Source organism: Ixodes scapularis, unplaced genomic scaffold (assembly GCF_016920785.2).
Source record: "Ixodes scapularis isolate PalLabHiFi unplaced genomic scaffold, ASM1692078v2 PGA_scaffold4__175_contigs__length_147842914, whole genome shotgun sequence".
Classification (NCBI taxonomy): domain Eukaryota; kingdom Metazoa; phylum Arthropoda; class Arachnida; order Ixodida; family Ixodidae; genus Ixodes; species Ixodes scapularis.
In genome coordinates, this window is record NW_024609879.1 from 60,943,341 (window position 1) to 60,952,786 (window position 9,446).

Here is a 9,446-nt window from a genome sequence, read left to right on the forward strand (position 1 = left end):
ATTAATAAAACTCGAGTTCAAAGCTATAAAGTTATCATCTCTTGCAATGCCGGATGAAGTAGCGAAAATCTTGTTGAAGTCGTTGACAACAGATTGAAGATCGGAACAAAAGTGTTGTTGAAGAAAGTCAAGGAGAGATTTTTTCGTTCCGTGTCCTCTAAAAGAGTTAATCAACTTCCATGTTTCGCGTGCATTCGATCGTAATTCACAAAACTTTTTCTGAAAGTAGCGTCGTTTAGCAGACCTAATGATCGCATTGGCTTTGTTTCGAGCGCTTCGAAACTGTACTCTTAGTTCCACGTTTTTTGGGGCATGACGGCAACGTAGCCACGACACATCCTTTTTTTTTTATTGCAGTCATGATGTCAGTATTAAACCAAGACTTATCAGATCGTTGCTTGAATTGGATATTTTTTCTTGAGGTACTATAAAATGATTGAAACATCGCGGCAAAGGCACTGAAAACTTGGTGGGGTTCGACGGTCATTAGAAATTCACTCCAGTCAAAGGCAGAGACCAAAGCATCAAATGTAACTGTGTCTATAATTGAGACATACGAAGAATCGCGCCTTGATATTTGCTCTTCACCTACTGGTACATCTACACGACAGCCTGTGAAGTAATGGTCGGAAAGTTTTTGAGTAATTACGGCAGATTTTACTGATATATCAGGGGCCCGAACATTTATGTGATCAATGCAGGAAGTTACTACCCGTCCAACCAGCAGTTCTTCTCTAGTGGGTAGGGTGATAGTATTTTCAATGCCATATTCTGACAGCAGTGTCAAATAATCGCAGACTATTGATTTATTTGGATTAAGAGTATCAATGTTTAAATCGTCTACCATGCAAAATTGTCCTTCCGAGCAAAACTTGTCTAGCACGACATCTAGTTCAGTAAGAAAAAGCGAAACGTTTTCTGAAGGAGGCCTGTAGACCGCGATCAAGAATATAGAGAAGCCAGGCAGAGAAATGTGAACAGCTAGTGATTCAGCATGAGCCAGATTTATGTTCTGACTCACCGGTAACCACTTATCTTTAATGTATATTGCAATACCACCGCCTCTACCATGGTCACGGGTGTGAAAGAACTCCCTATAACCATTTAAAATATATTGATTGCTTTGCAAAGATGAAACACCAATTTCAGTTAGAACGAAAACATCTATAGATCTGTTTAGGTTACTTATTAGAGCACGGAACTCGTCCCAGTGTTTACGCAAACTTCTAACATTTACGTGAAAAATCGTGAAAGTGTTATCAGAAACAGGTCCCAACCGTTGATTAAATGAATAAAAATTTAGAACCGACAAACAAATGGTCATGCTTTAGACCAGTTGCACTAGATATTTTTGTGTAATAACGCGAACCACTGGCGAGTCTTCGGCTTTCTTTGCGTAAATCTTAGAGTTTTTTGTCCAAACAAACAGGTATCCATGTTTTTTGCCCTGAGTTCTCGCCAGCCAAAAAAGCTCTTTATTCGCTGGTGTAAGGTTGTCATTGAAGAATACGTTCGGTTGATCTTCAGACCGGCACAGTTTGCGTAGCCTTCTACGTGCAGACATCCAAGAGTTCTTTATGGCGACGAGGTGAAATTTATCAAAACTGTTGGAACTGAGTCAGGTTTTTTGTAAGGCGATGAATTGCCAGGATGTCCGAAGGCTGAGGTGTTGGAACATCAAGCTTTTAAGATAGGTCGTTCATGATTTGAATCAGATCCTCGCCATGAACAAAGGGAAGACCGTGTAGCTCCATATTGCAGCGGCGACTGTACTGGTGCGTGTCATTGAGCTCTTCTTTCAGTCGCTCAATTGTGTCAGCCTGATGTTCCATTGTTGCCCTGACTGTGTCCACCTCCTGTTGTAAATCCTTCACAGCTTCCTCATTGGTCATTGCCATAGCGAGCACGGAATCGCATTTTAGGCTAAAAGAGTCAACGGTCATTTGTAATCCTTCGACCGTGCTGCGCAGTTCATCGACGGCTGGTCTTAGAGCCAGCAACTGATCCACCTTAGATGGAAGGGGCAGAGGGTATCAACACTAGTCTTCAACGAAAGAAGCTGGTTAAGCGTAGCGCTGATCGAAGCCAGCTGACTGATAACAGAAGCGCAATCTACAAGCTCCTGTCTGCTCACGTCGGCGTTGCCGGAATCCTCTAGTGAGCAGCTACCAGCAGTCCCTGAGATTGTTCGGATCTCGCCTGTACGGATCTCGCCGGTCCGGCAAGTGGGACATTTCCCTGTTTCTCGTCTAGCAGCGCCCATTCCCGCAAAAGTCCCATCCGCTACACCGGAGCAGGGTTTACCAAGGTGGTAACCATTCCGACAAGATGCACATGTCAAAAACCTTCCGTCCGCCGGCAGAGCGCGAACGCATTTCATACAATTCATTATGTTGAGTACAGTAGCTATGAAACTATATCAGAACTATGACAATTGAAAAGTCGCAATCGACTTTTTATGGAGAAAAAGGGCAAAATTGAAAGGAAAGTGAACTCTAATCTCACCTATGCCCTGCGCAGCGCTTAGCATGCGAAAACAATTCGCCACTGTAACTCCGCGCTCAGTTCATATGGCTGTTTCGTGCTGGATTGGAGCGTCGTGTCCACCCGTGAATCTGTACGACACAGAGATTCAATGGATGAGAACTATAGATGTCTTAAGGGCCACAATGACCTTGCCCGGCGTCTTGGAAAAGGTTTACGTATTTCTCGTTCCCATGTCTTGTCCCGTTAGTCGATCCGAGTACTGGAGCTCATTCAAGAAGAAAGACGTAGAGCTGGCAGCGTGAAAATAGGTCGGCCGGGTAATGTTGTGGAAGCTTGACTGGGAACCGACAGCCGATCGAGGCGGTAGAGGCCTTGTAAGGAGCAATGAACGTACCCGGGATCACAGAGGGCTTCACTTGCGTCTCGGATGGCTTGTCCGCCGTTGCTAAGCTTTCTCTGCTCTGTGCTGCACACCCGTGTCACGTGCGGCGCCCTGATGTATTGGGCAGGCTGCCACGAGATGCGTCGCTCACCGTGAAAGTCGTCGTGCCAGGCAAGCTCGCGCACGACGGGCGTTCCAGAAACCGAGCCAGGCGAAGACGCGAAGTCACTTAGGCCTACCTGGTACGTTGCTGTCGAGAAGAGACGTTGGGGACCCAATCCTGGTCAAAGGCGGTGCCAGTGACGACGCGGGGGGACCATGAACGCCACAGACCGCTCGTTGGCGCCGGATGTCTCGATTTGAAGTGATTACGAGTAGAAACTTTTAGAGCAGTCAAAGGAGCGGCAGTTCCTGGGGACTTCTTGATGATGATAATCTATTAATTGATAATAATAATAATAATAATAATAATAATAATAATAATAATTTTATTCCAGCATTTGATTTTTTTCATTATGTTCAACTCGGGTCTGTCGAAGCCAGGGTTGGCTTGTGTGACACGACCCAGCAAAGATGTTAGCCAATGTGAGTGGTAGACGGGCGTTCTTGGTATGCTCATAGCAGTCAGTTTAGAAGTTTAAAAATAGTTCACAAATGGCAGTTAGTATAGATTTTTGGAATAATTCGCAAATGGCAAAATAAGAAGCACAGAGATGATTGCTATAACTACACTATACCATCCTTCATGACAAAGTATTATTTAAACACATAGATAAATCAATGTTCACTTTCAAAAAGTAATTAAAAAATGTAAATGTTTGCAACAAAAAAATGGAAATGTGTATACAGGCACATATGACACAAAGATGCACAGAGGCATATATATATATACAAAAATTTAGATCTAGAGATGCGTACACGGATACACAAATATACAGTACTTTCAGCATAGACACGGATAAAGACACAAACAATAAACAATAATAATAAAAACTATTATAATTAATAATATTATTAATATATATTATTAATATTATTATTTCGGTATATTATATTCGCGCGACTTCGGTTGCTGGCATTTTTGCGGCTCCAAATTTGTGCCTCATTTAATCTTCTAATCAGTTTCTTTGATGACCTCGACGTAAGGGATCGCCTCTCGGTAGTTCTGCCTCCATGCAAGTACCATCCGCTCAACATCTTACGGAGGATTTGACTGCAACAGTGGGTCACCATCATTCCACCTGGCAAGTCCCAACAACCATCTCGGAATCCTAATACTCCTACCCTTACGACTAACCAAGTTCACGGTGTCGGCGACGAGAATCATCTCCTCATTCAGCGCATTTGTTCTCACGGGTGAGCCTGGAACCCTTCACTTACTGTGCATTTATTTTATATCTATCTCAACTGTCTACCTTCTTGTGAATCTTCTTTGTCGTCTTCATCTTAATATCATGGCCGATCCTGAAATATGCGGCGTTTGCTCTGAACCTGCGCCATTGGACGGCAGGAACATGAAGCGCGCTGACTGTTCTCACCCGTATCATTTGGGGAAAAGGTGCTCTGGCATCGCTGACGGCACCTTTAAAGGCATGAGCACTGCCAAGCTCGAGAAGTGGCGATGCCTCGCCTGCCGTGGAGGTTCAGCGAAGTCGGATCTAAGCACCAACCCTCCCTCTCCTCAAGCTGAAGCCACTACATTTTTGGCGCAGCTAGAAACGGTGCACCAAAAACTCGATCGTCTGCTATCTTGGAAGGACACCGTCGACTCACTCCACGAACTGCACCCCAAAATGGATGCCTTGTTGTCCATAAAGCAGGCAGTCGATACGATGCGCGACACAATGGCCGGGATGCAAGAGTCCCTGAACTTTGTGTCGTCTCAGTACGATTCCCTTCTAGCTTCAGCACAAACTCAAGACAAGATCATCAAGGCACTTCAAACAGAAACAACTACCTTGCGGTCACTGATATCCGACCAAGCAGTGGAAATCCAACATCTGAAAGCCGTCCAGAACGAATCTGAACAAGCTAATCGACAATGTAATATGGAAATTCACGGAATACCCTTTGCTTCTCGTGAAAACCTTGGCGGCATCCTCGAAGGCTTAGCTAGGCAACTCGAAGTGGAGGACTTCCAGACATCACAGGTTGAGGCAGTGCATCGCCTTCCCGCAAGGCGTGATGTCGTACCACCTATTCTGGTCCGTTTCTCGTCAGTTTCTCTGAAAGAGCGTTGGATGGCCTGTCGTGGCCGCTTGGGCTCTCTCACAAGAGAAGAATCACAGCCCAAACTCTACTTCAACGACAATCTGACAGACGGCAACAAAAAGCTCTTCTGGATGGCTAGAACCAGAGGGAAAGAGAAAGGATTCAAGTTCGTATGGGTTCGTCATGGTCATATTTTTGCGAAACAAAACGTAGGCTCTTCTATACTCCGAATCACTAATGTTGCTTCTTTGGAGCAAATTGTGTAGACTTTATGGCCACTTTTTTCGACTTTACGGACCTACACTCGTGCTCAAAAAACTTCCAGTCAAGTTCTGGTAGTTCCTTTACTTTATTTAATGTTAATATAAGAAGTTTACGTAAGCACTGGGATGAGTTTAGACTAGCCGTAGATTGCGTACTTCCGATCGCCGATGCATTTGTTCTCACAGAAATTAATATTCCCAATGACGAGGTTGACAGGTTTTCGCTACCTGGATTCAACAGATTTTTTTATACTCGGGACAAAAAGCGCGGAGGTGGTATTGCAGTTTTCTTAAAAGCTACTGCGGGTTATTCAGAAATAACCACTTCATTTCTTTCTTGCGAGTCGCTGGCACTCCGTGTTACTACTTACGTTTATGACCTCTACTTGCTCGCCTTTTATAAACCACCTTCTGAAAGTGTTCCAGGTTTTCTCTCTGAGCTACGCCACTGCATTCAATCTTTGCCGGGTAATGCAACCCTCTGCATCACAGGAGACATCAACATTGATCTTTCAAAACCCTCTAAATTACTAGTTTGCGAGTATCTTACGTTGTTGGCTGATTACGGAGTGGAACCTTACATTCTCGGAGCAACCAGAGAAGAATTTCTGTGTGGCAGATTTGTCAGCTCATCAATAGATCATATTAACCTGAGGACATCATCGTCAGCAATTAAATCGGCAATTATAAAACAAAAATTATCAGATCAGTATTTCGTAGCGTGTCAGATCGAATTTCCAAAACAGGTTTCTACTGGCAAAAATACAGATATCCGTCGAATTGAAATTGTTGATAATAAGACTTTTGATAAATATGTCTCTGGGTACGACTGGGTAACATTTCAGCGACATGTAAACCATTCAGAACTCTATACTTCGTTTGTCCAGCTGTTTCGGCAGTTTTATAATGCATCAAAAAAACTAATATTTCTGAAACAAAGAAAGTCAAACATACGTTGGATATCCACTGACATACTGTCCGCTATTAAACTTAAAGACGTAGCTTGGAAGCGTTGCCGTCGTTCTCCTCATAATCAAAGACTGCAGCACGAATTTCGAATTATCCGCAACAAAGTTACTGCGCTTATTCGCTCGGCTAAACGAATTTACTTCCAGAAACAGTTCTCTGAGTCTCGGAATAATTCCGCTAAAACTTGGTCATTAATTAACGAACTGCGAGGTGTCTCCCCGGGCATACAAAAAAAACGTATTCAAGATGTATTTGGGCATAATTCCCTCATAACTGCTAATCTTTTTAATGATTTTTTTGCCGCATTTTCCGGTACACTCCGGAAAAGCACCTTATTCCTTTCTTTTTCTTACGCAAACTCTGCTTCCGCTTTTCTCCCACTGATGACAGCTGATGATTTACAATCTATAATTTTTAGCTTGAAGTCGAGTAAATCTCCAGGATTCGATGCTGTACGGCTGAGTGATCTACGCAGGAATTGGAATTATGTTCGGGACACACTTCTTCTGTTGTTGAACACTATAATTGAAACCGGTTGTATACCTGATGATCTAAAAATCGCGGTTGTTACACCTATCTTGAAGGGAGGATGTCGTAGTAAGGTTGAAAACTATCGGCCTATTTCCATTTTGCCATGTCTAGCTAAAATATTAGAGAAATTTATTTTTATCACCTTTATAGACAAACACAACTTAATGTCTCCAAATCAGTATGGCTTTATTGCCGGCCGAGGCACACAACCTCTCCTGGATGCTCTTTCGGACGACATAAATTATGGCTTTGAACACAACTTATGTACATGCGCGTGCTTTCTTGACGTATCAAAGGCTATTGATACAGTTAGTCACTCCATTTTACTCAAAAAGCTTTCAGCTATAGGTTTCCGTGGTCCTTTCTTGCTGCTATTAGAGAGCTTCTTATCTGACCGCTCACAAATGGTTTCGGTGAACGGCGTGCATAGCTCTAAAATATTTTTGAAATCTGGGGTCCCACAGGGGTCTATCCTTTCACCACTATTGTTCAATATCTATGTCAGTGATATGTGCACTGCTGTTTCCGACTCATTCTATACCAGTACGCTGATGACACTTTGTTACTTACGCGTCACCTCTCTTATCCAAAATCAATAGAGATGCTCCAACGTTCTTCAAATCAACTAATGGAATGGTTTAATCGCAATCTACTTGATATAAACATCTCTAAGACGAAACTCGTCTGCTTTCACAATCCTCTAAAAGTTATTTCTTTAAATGTTTCTGTTTTCTTACACACATCAGAATGTATCCTCTGCCATTGTGATCAAATTCCTTATTCAGACACCGTAAAATACCTTGGAATACTCTAAGATTCAGACCTATCATGGAACTCTCATCTTACAAAAATATGTTCACAACAAAGGAGTGTTTCCTGTTTGCTTTATCATATCAAAACATTTATGCCTCTTGGTGTTCGCAAGCATATTGCCTATTCTTTAGCTTACAGCAAATTACGCTATGGTATAACTATTTTTGGCCAATGCTCGAACTTGTGGCAAACAAAGGTGAACAGCATCTTGAAGGGAATTCTAAGAAATGTATGCTATAATCTTACGTCCTCCAATTAAAATTTTTTTCAAATGCTCTAGTGCCCGATTTTCGATCTTTGTTCTTGGAAACAGTGGTACTCAATCACAACTGGAATGATGAATTTAAAACGCATCACCCGGTCTCACGGCAGTTGCGCAAGGTTTCACGATACCTTGTTCCCAGTTGCTACACTCGGTATGGTAAAAACATTCGTTCATTTTATGTTCCGCATATATTTAACTCTCTCCCGCCTCATTTTTGAGACATCACGTCCAAAAAGAAACTTAAAAAAGCTCTACGCCATGTATATTGGAATGAAGGAGATACGTAAATAATTTTTGTTTATCGCGAGAAAGAGGAGGGAAAGGGGGGGGGGGGGGGGGAAGCGGCGTAGTTTCATTCTGGGTTAATAAGCGTTTTTTTTCCCCTCAGACATTTTATTCTTACTTTCGACGCTAATTGAATTGTCGATGCTGTTCTGCATCTTAAAATATTTTTTTCTATTTTTTTTTAATAACATACGCGTCCATGACAAAAGCTTTCGGCTTGTGGGTGTAACCTTCCTGTGACTTTCATGTGACATTCGTGTGACTTTCACGTGACTCCAGTGTGACTTTCAGTTTTTGTGATTGTTCTTCTTTTATCGTGACAACTGACGTCATTTTGCTCAAATCCTCCACTGTTTTCTTTTCGTTTTTTTTTTTTCTTCTTTCCTTTTTTTTTTTTTTTTTGAGAATATTTCGTCACCAGTGCTATCATGGTTCAGTCACACAAGCCCTTGAAGGCTTTGACGAACCGGCCTTGCTTCATCACTGCACCCATAAAGTACAAATAAATTTATTATTATTATTATTATTATTATTATTATTATTATTATTATTATATCACTGCGGAGATGCCGCCCAGCAAGGATGCATGTCTGATTTGCTCTCGCTGTTTTTACGGACGGCAAAGATTTCTTCGCTGCACTGAGTGCCAACTTCGCGCGCATACGAAGTGCGTATGCTTTCCGGAGACCGAACGCACATTTCTTCAGCGTGAGGTGAGCTCATTTGTCTGCCGAAGCTGTGCCAAGATCAACGGAGGAGATAGGCCTAACGTCAGCGGCGTGGTCTTCGGTGACCCCGACGACCAGTTCGCCCGCTCTCCTCCTCCGCCATCGGCCTCCCCTACTCCTCCGGCGACGCTGCCTGCCTCCTCTCCCGATGGCCTCGACGCACGTGGGGACGCCAGCCTTCAGTCCCTTCGGTCCCTTCTCCTCGACGCGCCGGAAGGAATTTCTTTCCTCACCGAGGAGGTTGCTTCCCTCAGTGAAGACAACGCGCGTCTCCGTCGTGAGCAGAAACAGCAGGCGGAGCTCCAGGCAGGCTCCATCGCCTGCCTCCGGGCGGAAGTTCGCAGCTTACGCGATGTGCTTGGCAAGCGTGCAAGAACTGATGTTGAAGTTCAGGCAGGGCCCTGTGGAGGAAAAACATTTGCTGCAGCCCTGCGCTTCCCTCCTGCCTCGGCTCTCTCTGCAAAGCCTGCAGGTGCACCAGCAGACGGGACGACGAAAGATGATGCGCTGCC

General features: G+C 43.6%; 1 pseudogene; it reads right to left on the reverse strand.

The window, feature by feature from the left end:
• Positions 1-1,575: 1,575 nt before the first annotated feature.
• On the reverse strand, positions 1,576-2,389 carry LOC121837770 (annotated as a pseudogene).
• Between the last annotated feature and the right edge of the window lie 7,057 nt (positions 2,390-9,446).